At 44.9% G+C, this 26,866-nt stretch overlaps 1 long non-coding RNA gene across 2 annotated transcripts in view; it reads right to left on the bottom strand.

Moving 5' to 3' along the window:
- Window positions 1–26,866, bottom strand: part of LOC148774793 (uncharacterized) — a 44,921-nt gene that overhangs the window by 7,641 nt on the left and 10,414 nt on the right. For both annotated transcript variants that reach the window (XR_016035596.1, XR_016035597.1), the window contains exon 2: window positions 11,450–11,562. This is a non-coding gene — a long non-coding RNA (uncharacterized LOC148774793). The remainder of the gene's footprint in view (window positions 1–11,449; window positions 11,563–26,866) is intronic.

Genomic DNA, 26,866 nt, shown 5'->3' with positions numbered 1-26,866 from the left:
AGGCCCTGTTGCTGGTCCTAACTAATGTCCTGCTGCTGAATCTGAGTTCCTGATGCTCTTCCTGTTATGCTTTGCCCTGCCAACAGAGTTTTGCCAAGAGAACACACTGGTCATAGCAAACAACACAAGAGAAGACTCTACATAGGGACATGATCAGACGGTCAATACTGAAATCAGATTGATTATATCCTTTGCAGCCAAAGAGGGAGAAGCCCTATACAGTCAGCAAAAACAAGACCGGGAGCTGACTGTGGCTCAGATCATAAACTCCTTATTGCCAAATTCAGACTTAAATTTAAGAAAGTAGGGAAAACCTCTAGACCATTCAGGTATGACCTACATCAAACCCCTTATGATTATCCAGTGGAAGTGAGAAATAGATTCAAGGGATTAGATCTGATAGAGTGCCTGACAAACTATGGACGGGGGTTCATGATCATTCCCAAGAAAAAGAAATGCAAAAAGGCAAAATGGTTGTCTGAGGAGGCCTTACAAATAGCTGAGAAAAGAAAAGAAGCTAAAGGCAAAGGAGAAAGGAAAGATATACCCATTTAAATGCAAAGAATAGCAAGAAGAGATAAGAAAGACTTCCTTGGTGATGAACGCAAAGAAATAGAGGAAAACAAAACAATGGGAAAGACTAGAGATCTCTCAGAGAAGGCAATGGCAAGCCACTCAAGTATTCTTGCCTAGAAAATCCCATGGACAGAGGAGCCTGGTAGGCTGCAGTCCATGGGGTCGCTACTAGTCGGACACGACTGAGCGACTTCACTTTCCCTTTTCCCTTTCATGCATTGGAGAAGGAAGTGGCAACCCACTCCAGTTTTCTTGCCTGGAGAATCCCAGGGATGGTGGAGCCTCGTGGGCTGCCGTCTATGGGGTCGCACAGAGTCGGACATGACTGAAGCGACTTAGCAGCAGCAGCAGCAGCAGAGATCTCTTCAAGAAAATTAGAGATACCAAAGGAATATTTCATGCAAAGATGGGCACAATAAAGGACAGAAATGTTATGGGCCTAACAGAAGCAGAAGACATTAAGAAGAGGTGGCAAATGCCAAAGAATGTTCAAGTTCAATTCAGTTCAGTTCAGTGGCTCAGTCGTGTCCGACTCTTTGCAGTAGTTTGAACATTCTTTGGCATTGCCTTTCTTTGGGACTAGGATGAAAACTGACCTTTTCCAGTCCTGTGGCCACTGCTGAGTTTTCCAAATTTGGTGACATATTCAGTGCAGCACTTTAACAGCATCATCTTTTACGATTTGAAATAGCTCGACTAGAATTGCATCACAATTGCACTCATCTCACATGCTAGCAAAGTAATGCTCAAAATTCTGTAAGCCAGGCTTCAACAGTACATGAACCATGAATGTCTAGACGTTGAAACTGAATTTGGAAAAGGTAGAGGAACCAGAGATCAAATTGCCAACATCTGTTGGATCATCAAAAAAGAGAGTTCCAGAAAAATATCTACTTCTGCTTTATTGACTACACCAAAGCCTTTGACTGTGTGGATCACAACAAACTGTGTAAAATTCTTAAACAGATGAGAATACCAGACCACCTGATCTGCCTCCTGAGAAATTTGTATGAAGGTCAAGAAGCAACAGTTAGAACCAGACATGGAACAATGGACTGGTTCCAAATCAGGAAAGGAGTATGTCAAGGCTGTATATCGTCACCCAGCTTATTTAAATTCTATGCAGAGTACATCATGCGAAATGCCAGGCTGGATGAAGCACAAGCTGGAATCAAGATTGCTGGAAGAAATAACAATAACCTCAGATACACATCTACACCAGCCTTATGGCAGAAAGCAAAGAGGAACTAAAGAGCCTCTTGATGAAAGTGAAAGAGGAGAGTGAAAAAGTTGGCTTAAAACTCAACATTCAGAAAAATAAGATCATGGCATCCGGTAACATCACTTCATGGCAAATAGATGGGGAAACAATGGAAACAGTGAGAGACTTTATTTTCTTGGGCTCCAAAATCACTGCACATGGTGATTGCAGCCATGAAATTCAAAGACGCTTGCTCCTTGGAAGAAAAGCTATGACCAAATTAGACACCATATTAAAAAGCAGAGACATTACTTTGCTGACAAAGGTCGAAGTCAAAGCTATGGTTTTTCCAGTAGTCATATATGGATGTGAGAGATGGACTATAAAGAAAGCTGAGTGCTGAGAAATGGATGCTTTTGAACTGCGGTGTTGAAGACTCTTGAGAGTCCCTTGGACTGCAAGGAAATCCAACCAGCCCATCCTAAAAGAAATCAGTCCTGTGTTATCATTGGGAGGGCAGATGCTAAAGCTGAAACTCCAACACATTGGCCACCTGATGCAAAGAATTGACTCATCTGAAAAAATCCTGATGCTGAGAATGACTGAAGGCAGGAAAAGAGGACAACAGAGGATCAGATGGTTGGATGGCATCAATGACTCGAAGGGCATGAGTTTGAGCCAGCTCTGGGAGTTGGGGATGGACAGGGAAGTCTGGTGTGCTGCAGTACAGGGGGTTGTAAACAGTTGGTCTCGACTGAGTGAACTCAACTGAACTTGCACCATTTCAGGAAGTGACTCAGCTTTCCCAGGTATCTTTCAAGTATACACGAATGCGTGGCATATATTAAACTTTCCATTCTTTTTCTCCAGTTCATCTCCCTTTCATTATGAGGATCTCAATGAAGAACATTGAATGGTAGAGAGAAAATTATCTTTCCTCTCATATAATGCAACACAATAGTATTCAGAGATACACAGGAATGAACCACCAACCCATTTATTTAAAAGGCATGAATCTAACACATTACTAAGTGAAGAAATCCAGCCTCAAGTGCTACACACTGTACAAACTTATAAGACATTCTAGAAAAAGCAAACCAGACATGATAAAGTTTATGGAATACGTGGTTGAAATATTTCATATGGTATTGCAGTGATGAATACCTGCCACTATGCATTTGTCTAAGAACATATATTTTTCTTTTTAGAACCCAACAAGTAAATTATTACCTATTCACATTTATTTATTGATGGTATGGGAGTGTCAAAGACTGGAATGTAGAATTTAACAAAGAATCTAACTGATTGGGAAATGTATGAAAAACTTCAGGACTTCCCTGGTGGTCCAGTGATTAAGACTCCACGTTGCCAATGCAGGAAAGGTGGGTTCATTTCCTGGTCAGGGACCTAAAATCCCACATGCCATATAGCACAGCCAAGAGATGTTTTTAAATAGAAGAAAAATAAAAAACCCACTCTTAGTGGTAGGATAAAATGAGCTGACCTAAGTTCACTGTGGCAAGGAATGGAATCTGCAAGCCAAAGGCAAAATGCACCATGCATAAACAATGGACTTGTAAGTTCTTTCCTATGAGAGGTTGTAGCTAACAGGACTGAAACTACTGTTTTTATCAGTCATCGAATGGAACAAGCACTGAATTTGATAAATGACAAGTAGCAGAAGCCAGGTTTCTTACCACTGGAGTGGGAAGTTACAGGCAGACAAAGGGAGAAGGTTACAATACCTGTGTCATAACAGATCAGGTTGGAGACATAATTATAAACTGTCTTTAAACACATAGCTCCCTGTGAAAATCTTCATAACTATGTGTATGCATAGTCTGGGATAGATGCACATGTATTTTCATGCATTGTCTACTGAGAATAATAAGTTCCCACATGCAAGTTTTTATTACCATTCTCTAATAAAAATGAACAAGGGCTCTTTAAATATGTGGCTGATACTAGGACTGAGACAGTAAATATGGAAAGAAAGATAATCTTAAAACATGAGAAAGAAGTATCAAAAAACCCCACAAAAGCTGAATTATATAAAATAAAAACAGGAGAACATGGGAAAAGCTCTCAATAGCCAAAGCAAGAATAAACTAAGCAGTCTAAGAACGTAGTGCTGGATTATAACCAAAAGATTAAAATAATTGTCATGTGTCCAAACTGGTTTTAAAAAAAGTCACATAGGTTTTATGAGTAGTGTTGAATAAAAATCTCCATGCAGAAAGAGTCTAAACAATTGATACAGACACTCAGCTGTCCATCAAGTATGTGAAGCTAACTTCCTCTCCTCAAGTGTGGGTCCTGCATTATGACTTCCTCCTTAATAAGGCACACAGGATGGACATGGGAAAAAATCAACAATAAAGACAACAAATGTTGGCAAAAATGTACAGAAATTGGAACTCAAACTTTACTTGTGGAGATGTAAAATGGTGCAATCAATGTGTGTAAAACTTCACCATTTTCTCAAAAATATAGAAATGCAATTATCATATGTTCTGGAAGCAGCACTGTTCTCAACAGCCCAAGGTAAAAACAATGAAAATGTCCACCAACAGGTGAATGAATAAGCAAAGTCAGGTAGATTCATCCATAAGATGCATTACTCTGACATAGCAAGGCATATAGTAATATACACCATATAGTAAAATAGAGTCACAGCTGCAGAAAACAGTAGGGGGCTCCTCAAAATCAAACACAGAGTTAACATCAGTTCAGTTCAGTTCAGTTCAGTCGCTCAGTCGTGTCCGACTCTCCGCGACCCCATGAATCACAGCACGCCAGGCCTCCCTGTCCATCACCAACCCCTGGAGTACACTCAAACTCATGTCCACAGAGTCGGTGATGCCATCCAGCCATCTCATTCTCCGTCGTCCCCTTCTCCTCCCGCCCCCAACCTTTCCCAGCATCACAGTCTTTTCCAGTGAGTCAACTCGTCGCATGAGGTGGCCAAAGTATTGCAGTTTCAGCTTCAGCATCAGTCCCTCCAATGAACATCCAGGGTTGATCTCCTTTAGAATGGACTGGTTGGATCTCCTTGCAGTATAAGGGACTCTCAAGAGTCTTCTCCAACACCACAGTTCAAAAGCATCGATTCTTCGGCGATCAGCCTTCTTCACAGTCCAACTCTCACATCCATACATGACCATGGGAAAAACCATTGCCTTGACTAGACGGACCTTGGTTGGCAAAGTAATGTCTCTGCTTTTTAATATACTATCAAGGTTGGTCATAACTTTCCTTCCAAGGAGCAAGCGTCTTTTAATTTCATGGCTGCAATCAGCATCTGCAGTGATTTTGGAGCCCAAAAAAATAAAGTCTGACACTGTTTCCACTGTTTTTCCATCTATTTCCCATGAAGTTATGGGAGTTAACATAGAATCCATCAATTTCGGTCTAGGGAATACACCCAAAATATTTAAAACAAAGAACTGGAACAGATGATCGATCCCATATTCATAGCAGCATTATTCACAGTAGCCAAAAGGTGGAAGCAACACAAGCATTCAACAGATGAATGGATAAGCACTGTGTAGTATATACACAATGGAATATGATTCAACCTTTAAAAACAAGATAACTCTCACACATGCTCTAATGTGAATGAACCTTCAAGTCATTATGTGAAGTGAAACAAGGACGACACAAAAGGAAAAATGTTCCATGATTCCACTAGTATGAGATATCCATATAAGACAAATTCCAAGTAGAATAAGGTAGCCAGGGATTGAGGGTGGTGAGTGTTTAATGGTTACTTGTCACTTCAGGAAAAGGAAAAGATTCTGGAGATAAATAAATGATAAGGATACTTTTACAACATGAGTGCAGTTAATGCTATAGAAGTGCATACTTTAAATGACTCAAATGATAAATATTATATGCTTGTAATCACAATTAAAAAATGATACAGGTTACAACATGGAAAAGCACTAAAAACATCCTCAATGAAAGAAGCCACACAGAAAAAGCCATGAAGATCATAGTCATCTTGTCACTTTAAATCCACGAAAGTTTATGACATGAGGAAAAGCCCCAGTGGTGGTCCAGGAAAAATAAAAGTGTATTAGAATGCAGAAAGACATTTGCACAAAGTTTAGGCAGCTGATGCAAGTTGAAGTGGTCCTACGGATAGGATTGTAATGTGGACACCATAACTATCCCCTATTTGGGGGTTATGGGCTGGTTCCCTGGGAAAGTGACCCTGTTTTAGGTAAAACACATTGCATTTTTCGGTGTGAATACAGAAAACTTTGTACCACTATTTAAACTTGAAGCTTTTGAAATTTTACTACAAAGTAAATTACTTTTCTATACAACCATATAAGTCACATGCCAGAAAATCAGAGATGGCATCAAACATTCCAATAGACTCCAAGACTTAACCAGACCAAATTCAACTAAAGTAGTGATGCTAATTGGAGAAGGAAATGGCAACCCACTCCAGTGTTCTTGCCTAGAGAATCCCAGGGACGGGGGAGCCTGGTGGGCTTCCGTCTATGGGGTCACACAGAGTCGGACACGACTGAAGTGACTTAGCAGCACTTAGCAGCAGTGATGCTAATTGCCTTGTAGTAGTCCACATGGTATTAAAAGTCTCCGTAGGAAGAGTAGCCACCATGCCTTGAGTGCTGTGGATGGCCCTGATGGAACTGAAACAATGAGATGTCTGAATTCTAGTTTTCCATGTAACACTACACCAAAGCAACTGTCAGAACATAAAGTGAATTCAGGGACTTCCCTGGCAGTCCAGGGGTGAAGATTCTGCACATCCACTGCAGGGGGTCCAGGTTTGATCCTTGGTCAGGGAACTAAGATCCAACATGCACAGTTGCATGGCCAAAAAATAAATCAGTAGAACTGCAAGATCATGTGTGATTTTCTACACTAATAATGAACTATCAGAAAGAGAAATTAAGAAAATAATACCATGAACAATTGCATCCCCCAAAACTAGAAATTTAACTGAGGACTTGAAAGAGCTGCAAGCTAAAAACTGCAAGACACAGCGCTCAATTAAACTGAAAAGATATCCCATGCTTACGGGTGACAATACTGATTAAAACCTCCATTCTAACTAAAGTAAAGTACACATTCATGCAATCACTACCAACATCTCATTGACATTTTTCACAGAAAGAAAAACAATGTTACCATCCGTGTGGAACCACAAAGGACCCAGAAGAGCCAAAGTGACCCTGAGAAAGGAGAACAGACGGGCAGCACATCCATCCTTGACTTCAATCTACATTACACACCTAAAGGCACCACAAGACGTGTGGAACTGTATCAGAAACAGGCACAGATACCAGAGACCCAGAAATAAATCTGCAGGTTCATGGTAATCAATTTACAAGAAAGGAGCTAAGAACACACACCCAGGAAAGGACAGTCCCCTCAATAAGCCATGCTGGGGAAAATGGACACCACACACCAAGGAACAACACTGGACACCATTCTATACCACAGACAAAAACTGACGAAAAACACACAACTTTCCACATCAAGCCCTAACTGTCCTGGATCCTCTGAAGACAGACACTCAGCAACAGCCACACCCAGAAAGTTTCTTCCCAATTTTCCTCACTTTTTCCTTCAGCGGCACCACCTCCCTGCAGGACCTGAGGAAACCAGACTCCTGTCAGACTCGACTGAACCCCACAATGTAGCAAAGATGAAGCCCCATCAGGTCCTGAGGAAACCAGGCTCCTGTCAACCTGAACTGAACCCCACAATGTCCCAAAGCCAAAGCACTAATGGGTCCTGAGGGCCAGACTATCACCAGCCTGGATTGAACCCCAAAATGTATCAAAGCTGAAACCCAGTGGATCCCGAGAAAACTAGACTCCCGTTAGCTTAAGCTGAACCCCACAACATCCCAAAGCCGAAGCCCCAGTGGGTCCTCAGTGGCCAGACTCCCGTCTCCCTGAACTGAACCCCACAATGTCCCAAAGCCAAAGCCATAATGGGTCCTGAGGGGCCAGACTCCCATCACCCTGGATTGAACGCTGAATGTATCAAAGCTGAAACCCCAGTGGGTCCTGAGGAGACCAGACCCCCTTCAGCCTGAACTGAACCCCACAACGTCCTGAAGCTGAAGCCCCAATGGGTTCTGAGGAGACCAGACCCCCTTCAGCCTGAACTGAACCCCACAACGTCCCGCAGCTGAAGCCCCAATGGGTCCTGAGGAGACCAGACTCCCGTCAGCAGCCACACGCGGCCAGGCGCTCGGTCAGAGCGGGAACTCCGCTTGGGGTGGGGGCGGGGAGGGAGGCGGGCTCCGCGCTCCTGCCAGCCAATGAGAACTGCAGATCCAGCCACCCTCACTCGCGCAGGCGCAGTCAAGCGGAAACTCCGCCCCTCGGGGCAGTTCTGCTAGGTCCATTAAACTATGGAAATTCAAACTGAAACACTGCCAATATCCAAAACTTCTCCAAAATAGTTAAGGAATAATTAACCTGAAACTGTATAGAATGAAATGTAGTCACCAAATTCACTCAAATTTATTAACAGACATTTAAATTTTGAAACTATCAAAATTATGGACATAAACATAGAAAATCTACAAGACCCTGGGTTAGGCCTGTATATCATGAACTTTAGCACACAAGGTGTCAGTCCACAAAAGAAAAATATCGTGGACTTTATAAAGATGTCTATTCTGAAAGACCTCATTTAGAAAATCAAAATACAAGCCACAAACTGGGAGAAAAATATTTGCAAAATTCGTATCTGATACAGGATTTGGACACAAAACAGACAAAGACCTCTTGAACAACCTTATAAACAATAAGTGAAGATCTGAACAGACACCCAGGCAAAAAAAAGTTATACAGATAGTACAAGACAGAAACACGCTCAATACCATACACCATTAGGGAATTACAAATTAAAGTCACGAGCTATCACACTACACACATTACGCTGCTGAACTCTAAATACACGACAATACCCATCGCTTGAGGCTGAGGAAAAGCAACAACGCTCCCTCACTGCTGGTGGGATGCATGCACAGCCACCTTGTAACACAGGTGGGAAGTTTTCTCCAAAGCCAAACAAACCTCAGCTTGGGATCCAACAACGGTACTTCCAGTATTTAGGAAACTGCTTTGAAAAATCCATGCCCAAATGCAAACAAAGATGATCTTAGGCACAGTAGCACTATCCGTAACAATTAAAAGCTTGAAGTAATCAGGATATCCTTCAATAGATGAATGCATAATCAAATTGGGGTATATCCATGTCAAAGCAAGTAGAACATGCCACCCCAAAATATGCCTCTCTGCTGTGAGGATTGCTTAAGTCCACTTTCATGAAAAGAAAAAAAAAGAGGACTCTCAGTAAACTAAGTAGCAACTGCCATTTTGTGATGGACATTTACAACAGAGAAATCTGCATTTAAGGGTTGTCCCTGTTTGCACCAGAAATAAAAGGATAATTAAAACTCAAGTAACTTATCGATGGAGAGGTCCCGACTTAAATCTATAAACAATCATACCCTTCTTTACTGTGTTTTGTGTAATTACCTTCCGTAACGGGCTTCTCCCATTCTTCAGGGTCTTGTTTTTAGCTGAAGATGGCATTTAAGGTGACAACTTTGGGCATTTCAGGGAGTGACTCAGGTTTCTTTGGTAGCTCCCCTCTATACAGAAGCTATTTGTTGTTTTAGTCACTAAGTCGTGTTCGCCTCTTTGCAACCCCATGGAGTGTAGCCCGCCAGGCTCCTCTGCCCATGGGATTCCCCAGGCAAGAATACTGGAGTGGGTTGCCATTTCCTTCTCCAGAGGATCTTCCCAACCCAGGGACTGAGCCCAGGTCTCCTGTATTACAGGCAGATTCTTTACCACAAAGCCACCAGGGAAGCATAGAGGAGGTATGCTTCTGTTTTTTCTCCTGGTAATTTGCCTTTTATTATGGAGGGCAGATGAAAATTGCTTTTCCTCCCATACACATGCAATGGAGTATTACTCATCAGCAGTGAGGAATGAAGCACCAAACCTTGAAAAGCAGGGTTAACTCTCACGTGCATATCACTCGGTGAAAGGAAACAGTCTGGAGAGACAGCACACAGTGTGACCTCATTTATGACCTTCAAGGAAAAGCAGAGCTGCACACAGTGTGACCTCATCCATGACCTTCTAGGAAAAACAGCTGCACACAGCATGACCTCAGTTATGACCTTCTAGGAAAAGCAGAGACACACAGATGATAAGCAGACCATCTGCTGAAGGGGGTGAAGTATTCCTTGTGATGCTTTAGGATGGACACCTGTCACTATGCATTTGTCTACGCTCATCAATCTGTATAGCCCAAGGGATCAAATTATATATTCAAATACAGTTATTTAGAGTGTAGGAGAGTCGCAGGACTGAATACACAATGCAACAAAACCTAACCACATGAGAAATGCACGAAAAAGACATCTCACTGTAGGAAACGGGGAAAAATGTGTTGACTTTGGAACTGAATGAATCGACACACAAAAGGCAAAATGGCTGCACATAAACACTGGGCTTCATTTTATAGAGATCATTCCAGAGTGCAGCAGCTAGCAATTCTGAGACCACTGTATATGGACTCTGAAGAGGAGAAAAGAGCTGACAAATGCAAATGGTGGAGGCCAGGCTCCTCGCTGCAGGAGTGGGAAGTTACAGATAAGCAAAGAACAAGAGGATGAAGCTGAGCCCCGACCACCACACCTTTTGGCTCGGAATTCTGTCCAACAGGACCACCATCACCTGCACGTAGGTGCTATAACCCTCCTGCCCCCTCCTGGCCTTTTCCCTTCCTCCCTGCGATGAGTCCAGTGACATTTCCAGGCTGCAACCCTCTCCCAGGCCAGGTGCATCTGTCCATCCATGGCCTCCCCATCTCATCCTGGAGACTAACAGGCACCTCAAGGACTGCGATCCTGCTGCTCCCCACGCCCAGGAGGCAGCCCCAACTTCTCCAGCTGCAGAGCCCAGACACCTGGTGTAACCAAGCAGAAGCCTATGGGGCCCTCCCAGGACAGACCCTGTCCCGTTTCCTCTGCTATAGCTCCTCTCTGAAGTACGGAGATAATAAATAGTATCTGAGGCACACTCAGGGAGTTTGTTTTACAGCTGCTAAAAGCCCCACTGAGTGGCAGAAGTTAACTACTTGATGAGCATGAACACGTCACCCCTAGAGTGTCCAGTGCCTGAGGATTTGTGAGGTTAGCAGCCTGTTACCTCACCAACCAGAGAACCGTGCACCAGCGAATCACATACTCGGTGACCCCCTCCCTCAAGTGGCCTGAAAAACTGCTTTCCTGAAACCCTTCAGGGATTTCAGGGTTTAGAGCACGAGTTACCTGTCTCCATGTATTGGTGCCTTTACAATTAATGCTGCACTTTACTGCAACTGGCTTCAAGCGACTGGCTTCACTGCACTCAGTCGTGTGGACTCGTTTGGTTCCCAGGTCCTTGTGCCCCAGGGACTCTCAGCTCCTTCTCCAGGGCATATAGCCAACCCCCACGCTAATTCCCCTCTACACCCACGGCCCTGGCCCAAGCCTAATCCCTGCATCAGGCCCTACAAAGCTCCCTGCCCTCACGGTGTGTCTCACATCCCACCCAACATGGTCTTTTTCAAACCTGAACAGGACCATGCCCCACTCCTCCCTGTGATTCCCCTCACCTGAGAAAGCGAAGCCTTGATCCGTTCCAGGTGACTCCAGGATCTTCATTCTTTCCAGACTCCACGTGTGTGGCCTCTGTCTGTGCCCGTCTATATGGGTCTGTGGTGATCTCCTAAAAAAGGGTTATTTTATATACAGATAATGGGATGAATGGTGGCCCCAAAAGATGTATCCCCCCAGAACACGGGAACAGGGCCGTATCTGGGAAAAGCGTCTTTGTAGATGGTAGTTAAGGATATCAAGGTAAGGTCATCTAGGGTTAGGCTGACTTTCAATCCATGACAGAGTCCTTATAAGAGATGAAAGAGGACACAGACGAGAAGCCTCGTGAAGATGGAGGCAGAGGTGGGAGGGAAGGGCCACAAGCCCCGGGACACCGGGAGCCCCAAAGCTGGAGAAGGCAGGACGGCCCGTATCCTGGAGCCTCTGGAGGGACCTCATCCCTGCGCCACCTTGATCTCAGGTGTCGGGTCTCCAGGACTGGGGGAGGATGAACTCCTGTTGCTTTAAACCACCCAACATGTGGTCGTTTGTTAGAGAAGCCACAGAGAACTCACACAGGCCCTGCTCTGTAGGATCCTAGAAGTGTGGGTCTCGCTAAAGGAAGATGCAGGCTGGATTACAGAACCCTTAGAGTCAGCACTGGGCCCTCAGAAATGTTAAAGCAGTGGCTGGAACCCAAAATGTTGAGGGGTCAAGTCTAAACCCTGTCCCTAGGGGTACTGGCTGCACACGCCTCCCCAGGTTCTTACACCTGTTTGTGGCATAGTAAGTATCTAGTCCTGACTGAGGACATTCAATGTAACTGTTCACATTGCTCATTAAGAACCCACCAGTTACACAAGTGAAAACCCAATTAGGATGCTTGCTACACCAATGAGCAATTCTGAAGATGGTCGGGGGTGGGGACTTACGTGCAGACAGCAGCCCTTCCACCCTCCCAACCCCCCACCCCCACTCCCACAAGGAGGCTCCTCAGTGGGAAGCTGGGGGACCATGCAGTGGCATCTTGAAGTAAATGCTGCCTGATCCCTAGGCTAGCTGCTCCTGAACATTCTCCACCCATCCCAGTTAAAATACTCGAATATGTGCAAAAAAAATTATAGATACCAAGGGAACATTTCATGCAAAGATGGGCTCAACAAAGGACAGAAATTATATAGACCTAATGGAAACAGAAGATATTAAGAAGAGGCAGGAAGAATAGATAGAACTGTACAAAAAAGATCTTAATGACCCAGATAACCAAGAACAGACAGAACTGTACAAAAAAAGATTTTAATGACCCAGATAACCAAAGATCCTAATGACGCAGATGACTTGATCACTCACCTAGAGCCAGACATCCTAGAGTGTGAAGTCAACTGGGCCTTAGGAAGCATCGCTATGAACAAAGCTAGTGACGGTGATGGAATTCCAGCCGAGCTATTTGAAATCCTGAAAGATGATGCTGTGAGAGTGCTGCACTCAATATGCCAGCAAATTTGGAAAACTCAGCAGTGTCCACAGGGCTGGAAAAGGTCCGTTTTCATTCCAATCCCAAAGAAGGGCAATGCCAAAGAATGTTCAAACTACCACACAGCTGCACTGATTTCACATGCTAGCAAAGTAATGCTCAAAATTCTCCAAGCAAGGCTTCAACAGTCCATGAGCCAAGAACTCCCAGATGTTCAAGCTGCATTTAGAAAAGGCAGAGGTACCAGAGATCAAACTGCCAACAGCTGCTGGATCATAAAAAACAAGAGAATTCCAGAAAAACATCTACTTCTGCTTCATTGACCGTGCTAAAGCCTTTGACGGTGTGAATCACAACAAACTGAGGAAAATTCTTAAGCAGATGGGAGTACGAGACCACCTTATCTACCTCCTGCAAAACTATCCTGGTCAAGAAGCAACAGTTAGAACCGGACATGGATCACTGGACTGATCCCAAATCGGGAAAGAAGTATGTCAAGACTGTATATTGCCACCCTGCTTATTTAACTTACATGCAGAGTACATTGTGAGAAATGCTGGGCTGGATGAAGCACAAGCTGGAATCAAGATTGCCAGGAGAAGTAACAATAAACTTAGAGATGCAGATGACACCACCCTTATGCCAGAAAGTGAAAAGGAACTAAAGAGCCTCTTGATGAAAGTGAAAGAGGAGAGTGCAAAAGTAGGCTTAAAAGCCAACATTCAAAAAACTAAGATCATGGCATCCAGTCCCATCACTTCATGGCAAATAGATGGGGAAACAATGGGAACAGTGAGAAACTTTGTTTTCCTGGGCTCCAAAATCACTGCACGTGGTGACTGCAGCCATGAAATTAAAAGATGCTTGTTCCCTGGAAGAAAAGCTATGCCCAACCTAGACAACGTATTAAAAAGCAGAGACATTACTTTGCTGACCAAGGTCCATCTAGTCAAAGCTATGGTTTTTCCAGTAGTCATGTATGGATGTGAGAGCTGGGTCATAAAGAAAGCTGACTGCCAAAGAATTGATGCTTTTGAACCGTGGTGTTGGAGAATACTCTTGAGAGTCCCTTGGACTGCAAGGAGATCAAACCAGTCATTCCTAAAGGAAATCAGTCCTGAATAGTCTTTAGAAGGATTGATGCTGAAGCTCCAAATCTTTGGCCTCCTGATGCGAAGAACTGACTCACTTGAAAAGACCCTGATGCTGGGAAAGATTGAAGGTGGGAGGAGAAGGGGACAACAGAGGATAAGATGGTTGGATGGCATCACTGACTCAATGGACATGAGTTGAGCAAGCTCTGGGAGTTGGTGATGGACCGGGAGGCCTGGGGTGCTGCAGTCCATGGGGTCGCAAAGAGTCAGACACGACTAGGCACTGAACTGAACTAGGGAACACTGAGTTAAAATCATGAGGTATCACACCACACTTATATACATGACAATATCCACTGCTGGAGGATGAGGAACAAGAAGTCCCCCTCACTGCTGGTGGGATGTGTGTACGGCCACTTATATCACAGCTGGGCAGTGTTCTCCAAAGCCAAGACACTGGATCTGACAATCATGTGTTCAGTGTTGTCAACTAGGGAACACTGAGTTAAAATCATGACGTATCACACCACACTTATCAGGACTACTAAACTCCATATACATGAAATATCCACCGCTGGAGGATGAGGAACAAGAAGTCCCCCTCACTGCTGGTGGGATGTGTGTACGGCCACTTATAACACAGCTGGGCAGTGTTCTCCAAAGCCAAGACACTGATCCAACAATCATGTGTTCAGTGTTGTCAACTGCTTTGAAAACTTATCCCAAATTCAAAATTCAAACAAGGATACAATTATGCATAGCAGCACTATTCATAATAGCTAAAAAACTGGGGGAAAAAAGTCAGGATATCCTTCAATTGATGAAAGCATAAGCAAAGTGGGTTACATCGATGATAAGATGAGTAGAATATGCCACCCCAAAATATGCCTCTCTGGCATAAGGATTATTTCAGTCTAATTTTTAAAAAAGAAAAAAAAAAAAAAAAAAAAACCGAAATCTCAGGAAACTAAGTAGCAATTGTCCTTTTGTGAAGGACATTTACAACAGAGAACTCTACATATTTAAGGGCTATCCCTCTTTGCACCAGAAGTAGATGACGCGTAACTCTCAAGTAATTCTTATCAGTGGAGAGGTCCTGACTTAATCTGCAACAATCATACATTTCTTTACGATGTTTTCATGATAACCTGTCATAACAGGCTTCCCCCTTTCCCCAAGGTCTTTATTTTTCTCTAAAGATCATGCTTGAGGTGATGGCTTTGGACATTTTGAAGAAGGAATTCAAAGGGCCTGGACTCCATTTTAGGCGTATTCATGCTGATCATGCTCAGCCATCTTTCCAATGGACTCTGAACTCTGTGTTTAGTGCCTATGAAAACGACAACAGAAGGATAAGACCCCCTCCAGACAGGGAAACCTTGAAGATCGTATCTAGGTTACTCATCACCTAAGAGAAAACATACACTAATCACCCCTTCCTCCAGACAGGCCGTAAATTTTTCTGTATCTATTGGAGTGTAACCTTGGGTTTATTGATTATTGGCTAATTGTTTGACTGTTTGAGCACATGAGGACACAGCACATGAATGATAGGGTTATTGGGGTTGTATTTTCCTTGGTTTATGTAAGTCTCAAGGAATTTGGAGTGGTGAGTTCAGACACGTACACATGGGGTATAAAAGATTTTCACAAATGCTGGTCGGGGTCCTTGGCTAAGAGACTCTGCCTTGGGCCCGCTGGTGTAATAAACTGCACTCCACTATCTGCATTGTCCTTCTGAGTGAGTTTGTTTCCCAGAATGCATGGCTACAATTTCACGGAGTGACTCGGGTTTCCTGGATTGTTCCCCTATACACAGGAGGTATACAAGTTATTAAATGTCTGCTTTCTCCTGGTGATGTCTCAAACTCACTGCTTTTATACAGCAACTGGAGAATGAGGCTGGGCTCCTGAAGGCGCTTTTATACAGCAACTGGAGAATGAGGCTGGGCTCCTGAAGGCCACTCCTTCTCATCTAAGTTGCTTCTATCAGTGTTGCAGTTGACAGGTTGTTGCTGAATGAAAAGACGCCAGGATTCTTGGCCTCCTGAGGAGAAGAATTCCATCTGGGGCCAGAGACGAGGCTTGATCCCTCAGAGCTTTTGTGTAATAAAGTTTTATTAAAGTATAAAGGAGATAGAGAAAGAGTCTGACATAGGCATCAGAAGGGGACAGAAAGAGTACCCCCTGCTAGTCTTCAGCTGGATGTTATATAGTCACTGGCAGTCCGTTAACAAAAGAAAGGAATGTCTTAAAACTCAGAATGGCAAACAGGCCCCTCACCCATAAGATGCATTTTGGGATAATCTTGGCACCAGATGATTCATCCCCGGCCATAAAACGACTGACTTGAATCTTGTAGAAGGGCAGATTACCATACAAGTAGTTTTGTTTACATAGACTAGGGGAACAATATCTGAGTATAACATACTGGTTTGAAAAGTAGGTTCTGAGCCATTAGGTGGAACCGACTTGAAGACAGAGTCTGGGGTAAATGCATAGTACACTTAGTTCAGTTCAGTTCAGTTCAGTCGTTCAGTTCAGTTCAGTCGCTCAGTCGTGTCCAACTCTCCGCGACCCCATGAATCACAGCACGCCAGGCCTCCCTGTCCATCACCAACTTCCGGAGTTCACTCAAACTCCTGTCCAATGAGTCGGTGATGCCATCCAGCCATCTCATTCTCTGTCGTCCCCTTCTCCTCCTGCCCCCAATCCCTCCCGGCATCAGAGTCTTTTCCAGTGAGTCAAGTGATGCTAAAGCTGAAACTCCAATACTTTGGCCACCTCATGCATAGTACATTAACATAGCTTAAGACCAACATTTCCACAAGAAAAATGCATCGCTTAACTCAAGGTTTGAGAATAGTTAACTTCAGGTGAAACCAGGTGTCATTATGGCAACACAGTATTTTAAGAGAAACCTCCTTTTAAATTTGTAAAGAGAAGAAAACAATATCACTAGTTTGTTTCCTTCTGGCGCTTAAGAGAGATAAAAATGTCTGACACTTGCAGGCTATTTCCTCCTTTTGGAGACCCCTGGCCTTCCTCCCTGTTACCCTCTCACAGTGAAAAGAGAGAAATGATTTTCTTTTCTTTCCTGAGAACAAAGAAGATAAGGAGAACAGCGAGCAGGCCCGATCCCTCCTAGATTTTCCTTCACTGCTCCTAATCTGCACTCGGTAGCTAAGTCTGCTTTTCTGCTCCCTAAGTCTGCTTGAGCTACATCCTGCACCTAGTCTCCTCTAACTCCATGCTACTTACACCCTGGTGCTTGCCTTTCGCACAGACCACCCCTTGTAGTGTTCCTTCCTTTTGCATTTCAGAAAGGAAGCAGCAGTGCAATGAACTAGAGACAAATGGACCTAATGACCGGGCTACCTGGTATCAGCTCTGATTTTTGTGGGGGTTATTGCTGCTGTTATTTTAAAATTTTGTTCATTTACTGTCTATTTTTGCTGCGCCAGGTCTTTGCACTGCATGGACTCTCCTCCAGTTGAGGAGCGTGTGGGCTTTTCCTGGTTGCAGTGTGAGGGCTTCTCAGTCAGCTACTGGGCCTGTGCGAGAGAGCCTGGGAGCCACAGATGCTGAGCCACGTGCTGCAGCCACAGCAGCCCGCACACCCTGGAGCCTGTGCTCCACAACAAGAGAAGACACTGCAATGAGGAGCCCTCACATCGCAAGGAAGAGGAGCCCCCACTCACTGACACTAGAGAAAACCCATGCGCAGCAACAAAGACAGTGCAGCCAAAAACAGATGAAATAAACAAGTGAAATCAACACTTTAAAAAACTAAAGCAAAATAGATAATCAACAAGGACCTACTGTATAGCACAGGCAACTGCACTCAACATTTTGTAATGGCATCTGGTCCCATCACTTCATGGGAAATAGATGGAAAAACAGTGAAAACAGTGTCAGACTTTATTTTTTTGGGCTCCAAAATCACTGCAGATGCTGATTGTATCCAGGAAATTAAAAGATGCTTACTCCTTGGAAGGAAAGTTATGACCAACCTTGATAGCCTATTAAAAAGCAGAGACATTACTTTGCCAACCAAGGTCCGCCTAGTCAAGACTATGGTTTTTCCCGTGGTCATGTATGGATGTGAGAGTTGGACTGTGAAGAAAGCTGATCGCCGAAGAATTGATGCTTTTGAACTGTGGTGTTGGAGAAGACTCTTGAGAGTCCCTTGGACTGCAAGGTGATCCAACCAGTCCATTCTAAAGGAGATCAATCCTGGGTGTTCATTGGAAGGACTGATGCTAAAGCTGAACCTCCAATACTTTGGCCACCTCATGTGACGAGTTGACTCACTGGAAAAGACTCTGATGCTGGGAAACGTTGGGGGCAGGAGCAGAACGGGACGACAGAGAATGGGATGGCTGGATGGCATCACCAACTCTGTGGACGTGAGTTTGAGTGAACTCTGGGAGTTGGTGATGGACAGGGAGGCCTGGCGTGCTGTGATTCATGGGGTCGCGGAGAGTCGGACACAACTGAGCGACTGAACTGAAAAGGGGAAAGATGGCAGAGTGGAAGGACGTGTGGTCACCTACTCCTGCGAGAACTCCAAAATGAAACTCACTGTGAAGCAACAACAGCAATCGACAGGAGCATGCTGGATCCACCAAGAAAAGATTACCCACGTCCACGGGTAACGGAGAAGCCCAAACAAGACGGCAGGGAGGCGAAATCGCGCTTAGAATCAAACCCCGTGCCTGGCGGAGACGCGCGGCAGCTCAAACAGAACCTCGCGCACCAGGACCCAGGGGCCCGCAGAGACCGAGCAGACCCGCCTCTGAGCGCGCGCGGGTCTCCTGCAGGGGTGCAGGACAGCAGCGGCCTGACGCCGGGACAGGGGCTCTGGCTGCAGCAGACCTGGGTCAGGCAGAACGTAGCATAAGGACACAGAGGCCCACGGAGACTGCACAGACCGGCCTCTGAGCGCGTGAGGGTCTCCTGCGGGACAGGGGCTCTGGCTGCAGCAGACCTGGGTCAAGCAGCACGTGGCACAAGCCCTCCTGGAGGAGGTCGCCATTAGCCCCACCACAGAGCCACCGAGCAGATGACCCACAAACTGCACAATTACACCAAAGAAATTCTCGCACTGTTAAGAAAGTTCTAGACCCACAACAGATTTCCCAACCTGGGGATCTGGCAAAGGGACTGAGAACCCCCAGGGAATTAGACATTGGAGGCCAGTGGGATTTGATTACAGAACTTCCACAGGACTGGGGAAACAGACTCTCGGAGGGCACAAAAAGAACCTTGTGTGCACCAGGAGCCAGGAGAAAGGAGCAGTGTCCCCACAAGTGACTGAACTGGACTTCCCTGTGAGAGTCCAGGAGTCTCTGGTGGAAGCTGGGTCAACACTTTGGCCTCAGGCATAACAACAGGGAGGGAACACAGCCTTCCCATCAACAGAAAATTACATTAAAGATTACTGAGCATGGCCCCGCCCTCCAGAACAAGACCCAGTTTCCCCCACAGTCATTGTCTCCCATCAGGAAGCTTCCATAACTCTCTTATCCTTATGCATAAGAGGGCAGACAGAACAAAAACCACAATCACAGAAAACTAACCAAACTGATCACATGGACCACAGCCTTGTCTAACTCAATGAAACTATGAGCCAGGCTGTGTAGGGCCACCCAAGATGAACAGGTCATGGTAGAGAGTTCTGACAAAACGTGGTCCACTGGAGAAGGGAATGGCAAACCACTTCGGTGTTCTTATCTTGAGAACCCCATGAACAGCATGAAAAGGCAAAAAGATGTGACACTGAGAGATGAACTCCCCAGGTTGGTAGGTGCCCAATATGCTACTGGAGAAGAGTGGAGAAAGAACTCCAGAAAGAATGAAGAGACAGAGAAAAAGTGAAAACAGTGCCCAGCTGTGGATGTGACTGGTGACGGAAGTAACGTCCAACGCCATAAAGAACAGTACTGCATAGGAAGGTGGAATGTTAGGTCCGTGATCACGGTAAATTGGATGTGGACAAATAGGAGATGGCAAGAGTGAGCACTGACATTTTAGGAATCAGTGAACTAAAATGGCCTGGAATGGTGAATTTAATTCAGATGATCATTACATCTACTAGTGTGGGCAAGAATTCCTCAGAAGAAATGAAGTAGCCATCATAGTCAACAAAAGAGCCCAAAATGCAGTACTTAGGGGCACTCTCAAAAAGGACAGAATGATCTCTGTTCATCTCCAAGGCAAACCACTCAATATCACAGTAATCCAAGTCTATGCCCCAACCACTAATTCCAAAGTAGCTGAAGTTGAATGGTTCTAAGAGGACCTACAAGACATTCTAGAACTAATACCAAAAAAAAAAAAAAAAGATGTCCTTTTCATCTTAGGGGACTGGAATGCAAAAGTAGGAAGTCAATTGGACTATACTACAAAGCTACAGTCATCAAGACATTATGGTACTGGCACAAAGACAGAAATATAGATCAATGGGACAAAACAGAAAGCCCAGAGATGAATCCACACACTTATGGACACCTTATTTTTGACAAAAGAGGCAAAAATATACAATGGAGAAAAGACAATCTCTAACAAGTGGTATTGGAAAAACTGGTTAACTACCTCTAAAAGAATGAAACTTGAACACTTTATAACACCATACACAAACATAAACTCAAAATGAATTAAACATCTAAATTTAAGTTGAGAAACTATAAAACTCCTAGAGGAAAACATAGGCAGAACACTCTCTGACATAAATCACAGCAAGATCCTCTATGACCCACCTCCCAGAGTAATGGAAATAAAAGCAAAAACAAACAAACAGGACCTAATTAAACTTAAAACCTTTTGCACAACGAAGGAAACTTAAGCCAGGTGAAAAGACAGCCTTTAGAATGGGAGAAAACAATAGCAAATAAAACAACTGACAAAGAATTAATCTCAAAAATATACAAGAAGCTCATGCACCTCAATACCAGAAAAATAAATGACCCAGTCAAAAACTGGACCAAAGAACTGAACAGACATTTCTCCAAAGAAGACATACAGATGGCTAACAAACACATGAAAAGGTGCTCAATAGCAATCATTATCAGAGAAATGCAAATCAAAACCACAGTGAGGTACCATCTCACACCAGTCAGAATGGCTGCCATCAAAAAGTCTACAAACAGTAAATGCTGGAGACGGTGTGGAGAAAGCGTACCCTCTCATACTGTTGGTGGGAATGCAAATTAGTATAGCCACTCTGGAGAATATTGTGGCGATTCCTTAAAAAACTGGAAATAGAACTGCCATATGACCCAGCAATCCCACTGCTGGGCATACACACCCAGGAAATCAGAACTGAAAGAGACACCCATACCCCAGTGTTCATCGCAGCCCTGTTTATAACAGCCAGGACATGGCGGCAAACTAGATGTCCATTGGCAGACTAATGCATAAGAAAGCTGTAGTACATTCACACAATGGAGTATTACTCAGCCATTAAAAAGAACACATTTGAGTCAGTTTTAATGAGATGGATGAAACTGGAGCCTGTTATTCAGAGTGAAGTAAGTCAGAAAGAAAAACACCAATACAGTATATTAACACATATATATGGAATTTAGAAAGATGGTAACAACGGTCCTATACAGAAGAGCAAAAGAGACACAGGTGTAAAGAACAGACTTTTGGATTCTGTGGGAGAAGGCGAAGGTGGGATGATGTGACAGAATAGCATTGAAACGTGTATATTGCCATGGATGCAGTGTAGGCCAGTGTGTGGTGTGCATGTCAGGCCAGCAAGGTGAGTGGAGGGTCCCATCGCAGAACTCGTCTCAGTTTCTCGGCAAGGTCCAAGGGAGGGGACCACCAGAGGTGGACTCATCCGAGGAGCCCACCCAGTTGCGGTGGATCTTCCCTCCCGGGTTTGGGCGCCAGAATGTAAGGCGACTGCAGAGAAAAAGAGAGCGACCCGGGCAGTTAGGCAAGAAAAGGAAATGTATTAGAGGGAAACCAGAGGGTGCCTGGCCCTTAAGAAGAACCAAGCAGGTTTTAGAAAAGGCAGAGGCACCAGAGATCAAATTGCCAACATACGCTGGATCATGGAGAAAGCAAGAGAGTTTCAGAAAAACATCTATTTCTGCTTCATTGACTATGCCAAAGCCTTTGACTGTGTCGATCACAATAAACTGTGGAACATTCTGAAAGAGATGGGAATCCCAGACCACCTGACCTGCCTCTTGAGAAACCTGTATGCAGGTCAGGAAGCAACAGTTAGAACTGGCCATGGAAAAACAGACTGGTTCCAAATAGGAAAAGGTGTACGTCAAGGCTGTATATTGTCACCTTGCTTATTTAACTTATATGCAGAGTACATCATGAGGAACGCTAGGCTGGAAGAAGCACAAGCTGGAATCAAGATTGCTGGGAGAAATATCAATAACCTCAGATATGCGGATGACACCACCCTTATGGCAGAAAGTGAAGAGGAACTCAAAAGCCTCTTGATGAAAGTGAAAGAGGAGAGTGAAAAGGTTGGCTTGAAGCTCAACATTCAGAAAACTAAGATCATGGCATCTGGTCCCATCACTTCATGGGAAATAAATGGAAAAACAGTGGAAACAGTGTCAGACTTTATTTTTTTGGGCTCCAAAATCACTGCAGATGCTGATTGCAGCCATGAAATTAAAAGACGCTTGCTCCTTGGAAGGAAAGTTATGACCAACCTTGATAGTATATTAAAAAGCAGAGACATTACTTTGCCAACAAAGGTCCGTCTAGTCAAGGCAATGGTTTTTCCCGTGGTCATGTATGGATATGAGAGTTGGACTGTGAAGAAAGCTGATTGCCGAAGAATCGATGCTTTTGAACTGTGGTGTTGGAGAAGACTCTTGAGAGTCCCTTATACTGCAAGATCCAACCAGTCCATTCTAAAGGAGATCAATCCTCGGTGTTCATTGGGGGGACTGATGCTAAAGCTGAAACTGCAATACTTTGGCCACCTCATGCGACAAGTTGACTCACTGGAAAAGACTCTGATGCTGGGAAAGGTTGGGGGCGGGAGGAGAAGGGGACGACAGAGAATGAGATGGCTGGATGGCATCACCGACTCTGTGGACATGAGTTTGAGTGAACTCCGGGAATTGGTGGTGGACAGGGAGGCCTGGCGTGCTGTCATTCATTGGGTCGCGGAGAGTCGGACACGACTGAGCGACTGAACTGAACTGAACTGAATCCCTTTCTGACAGAGTCCTTCTTATACCCCACCAATGAAAAATCCTCTCATGGGATGGTCATGTATCCGGAGGTCTGGAATCTGGTATCTTGCAGCATTGAGAAGACAGGCGCCAGTGAGAAAACAGCATGCTATTTGGGCAATTTGGTCAGTCTCACAGATCACTGTGATTCTATTCTTTGTTTGCGAGGTCGACATATGGAGCCATCTTATCAATGAGAACCCACGTGGGCCCTATGACTACCCATGTCACAATGATCAGATTGGAGACATCACCATAAATTATCTTTAGCTGAAAATGTTCAAAGATAAGCTGGAATACATGTATATATTTCCATACATTTTCAGCTGAGCATATTAGCTTCTAAATGTATGCTTTTAATATCACTCTCTAATAAAAGGGGAACAGGACACTTCTCTGGTGGTCCAGTGGTAAAGAATCTGCCTACCAATGCAGGGGACATGGGTTGAATCCCTGGTCCTAGAAGATTCCACATGCACAGGGGCAACTAAGCCCCCGTACAGCTAGGGAAGCCTGCACACTCCAGAGGACAAGTTCTGCAATAAGAGAAGCTGTTGCAATGAGAAGCCCAGGCACAGAACCTAGAGAGTAGCCTCTGCTCGCTGCAACTAGAGAAACCCCGCAGGCAGCAACAAAGACCCAGTATAGCCAAAAATAATTTAATGTAAAGAATAAATAAATGACAGAAGCTCTTTGAAGAAATGACTGAGACTAGAATTGAGACAGTAAATATATGAGCCAGGATAATCTTCAAGTATGAGAAAGTAAAGAAAGACAAAGCAAAAAACCCACAAAGAGAAATGTTAAATGAAAACAAGAGACAATGGAAGTAGCTCTCAATAGCCAAAGCAAGAACAAACTAAGAAACCTAATAATGTAGTGCTGGCTTATAACCAAAAGTTTAAATGAACTATCAAGTTGTCCAAACTGATAAAAATAAATGATTACATAGTTTTATCTGTACACACAAGCAATTAGTAATCTGAAAAGGAATTTAATTTGCTTTCAATAATGTCAACATTAATAAAATACTTTGGGATTGATTTAATGAGAAGGCCAAGATGTCACACTGGAAATTATATACCACTGCTGGAAAAAACACTAAATAAATGTAAAGATATTCAATACTGAAGAAAAGACTTAAGATGGCAATGCTATGCAATGCATCTTCAATCTGAAATAAAGATTCAATATGAATTTAAAAAGTCCTTTATGAAGAAATACTCAAGCAAGCTGACCCTACCATACACATGGAATGACAAGGGACTCCAAAGAGCCAAAACAATCACATGAGTCTGCAGTACAAATGTCCTCTGGTACGCTATGCTAAATCGCTTCAGTCATGTCCGACTGTTTGCAACCCTGTGGACCATAGCCCGCCAGGTTCCTCTGTCCATGGGATTCTCCAGGCAAGAATACTGGAGTCACCGTGCCCCACTCCAGGGGATCTTCCCGACCCAGGGATCGAACTCCTGCATTGTCAGGTTTCTTCTTTACCACTAGGGCCACCTGGGGCAAAGGTGTCTAAATGGAGATCAGGGAAACCCAGTTAAGAGAAGGGACTTAGGATCAGGAAAGGTAGTGACGAAACGAGGCTCATGGTCACACTCAGAGAAGCCCAGCAGGTAGTTCTGCAGGTGGAAGAGGAGGAGGAAGCAGGCCGGAGCTGTGTAAAGAGGGAACTAAAGCAGGGGCTCCCAACCTCTAGGATCTAATGTCTGATGATCTGAGGTGGAGCTGATGTAATGTATTAGAAATAAGTGTTTGGTCATTCAGCCGTGTCCAACCCTTTGTGACCCTATGGACTATAACCCACCCCAGTCCTCTGTCCATGGGATCCTCCAGGCAAGAATACTGGAGTAGGTTGCCATGTCCTTCTCCAGGGGTTGAACCCGGGTCTCCCGCATGGCAGGCAGACGCTTCACTGACAGTGCCAGCAGGGAAGCCCATGGAAATGGAAATAGAGCGCACAGTAAGGCGACGCGCACGAGACGTCCTGAAACCTTCCCCACTCCAGGCCAACAAAAATAGAGCGCACAGTAAGGGGACTGCGCCTGAGACGCCCTGAAACCTCCCCCACTCCTGTCCATCAAAAATAGAGCGCACAGTAAGGGGACTGCGCCTGAGACACCGTGAAACCTCCCCACTCCTGTCCGTCAAAATAGAGCGCACAGTAAGTGGATGGCGCCTGAAACGTCCTGAAACCTTCCCCCACTCCTGTCCATCAAAAACTGTCTCCACAAAAGCCCCTGAAGGCAAGGCAGGAACTTCAGTAAGTGGACTGCACCTGAGACACCCTGAAACCTCCCCACTCCTGTCCGTCAAAATAGAGCGCACAGTAAGTGGACTGCGCCTGAAACGTCCTGAAACCTTCCCCCACTCCTGTCCGTCAAAAGCTGTCTCCACAAAAGCCCCTGAAGGCAAGGCAGGAACTTCAAGTACTCAGCTGTTCCAGGTTGCCGGCTTAGGGAGATGCTGAAGCAGGGGTGTCCCAAGAGGTAGACCCTCCCTTGCATGGGGTCCTCAACAGACCTCCAATAGCCTTGGAGATGATGGGAAAGATTTGTTTCATTTTCTTAAAATATCCTTGTGAGATAAACTTAAAACTTAGCAATTCTCTTACAGTCTTCCTAATGAAAACAGTTCTCTTTCTTTACTGATCCGTGAAGGACCAACTGTGAAGACCACTGTTCTAATATACCTCATAGTGTTGCTGACACTACGGATATAATTATGTGAAACTGAACTTATTCAATAAAAACTATGCATCTGCTCTGTGTAAGGTCGGACCCTGGTGGCCTTCTTGGCTTCCCCTTCCCGGTGGCTATCTTGGCTCCTTCTTCCCCTCTCCATCCCCCGCCGGAGGGAAAAAGTCCCGCCAAACCGCTGAGGAATTTCTGATGTAATAACCCTCTGCCGAGATCTATCCCCCGCTTCCTGACCTCCAGAGTGACCAACCCAGTCTAGCTGACCACTCACAATCTCACATTCCCGAGCTTTACCTTATCTTAGGCCTGTCCAGGTTATATGATGCCACTTCCTGCCTGAAGGCATAAAAATCGCACCCTGCCTTTGTTCGGGGCAGAACTCCTCATGGCCATTCTTGCGGTCAGTGGGTTCTTCCCCGGGAGCGCACTGCCAATAAAGCCTGTTACTTTTCCTTGGTGTCTGGGTTATTTCCTTACAGCTTGAGACGCCCGTTTCCGCGACCTTACATTTGGCGCCCAACGTGGGAAGGTGAGAGCCCTCCCCCGCTGGCCACGGGGCTTGCGGCTCCCTCGGGCCCGGCCCACACCCTGGGTTGATCCACCACCTCGCTAAGACTGTTCAACCGTCCGACAGGATACGGAGTAAGTTCCCTGGGTTAGGTCCTAGAGTAGCTCTCCCCCTTGGCGAGTAATCTGCGGGAGCCAGTAATCTGCGGGAGCCAGTCCGACTCAGCTGCGATAGCCTCCTCCGCTGGGGTGATAGATCTCCTGGGGACGCCTGGTTGATCTACCCCTAAGCCTATCCTCCGTCGCTCGCCAATGGGGACAACTGCCTCCAAGCCTGACCGGGGTTGGTCAACTCCTCTAAATTGTCTTTTGGCCAACCTTAAAACTCTGCGTCTCTCAAACGATATATGATGCAAACAATTGATTTTTC

This window comes from Moschus berezovskii, chromosome 20 (assembly GCF_049115385.1).
Source record: "Moschus berezovskii isolate FMDL1 chromosome 20, NW_MosBer_1.0, whole genome shotgun sequence".
Taxonomy (NCBI): Eukaryota; Metazoa; Chordata; class Mammalia; order Artiodactyla; family Moschidae; genus Moschus; species Moschus berezovskii.
Note: the sequence above shows the minus strand (reverse complement) of the source record. Positions and strands in the feature narration are given on the sequence as shown.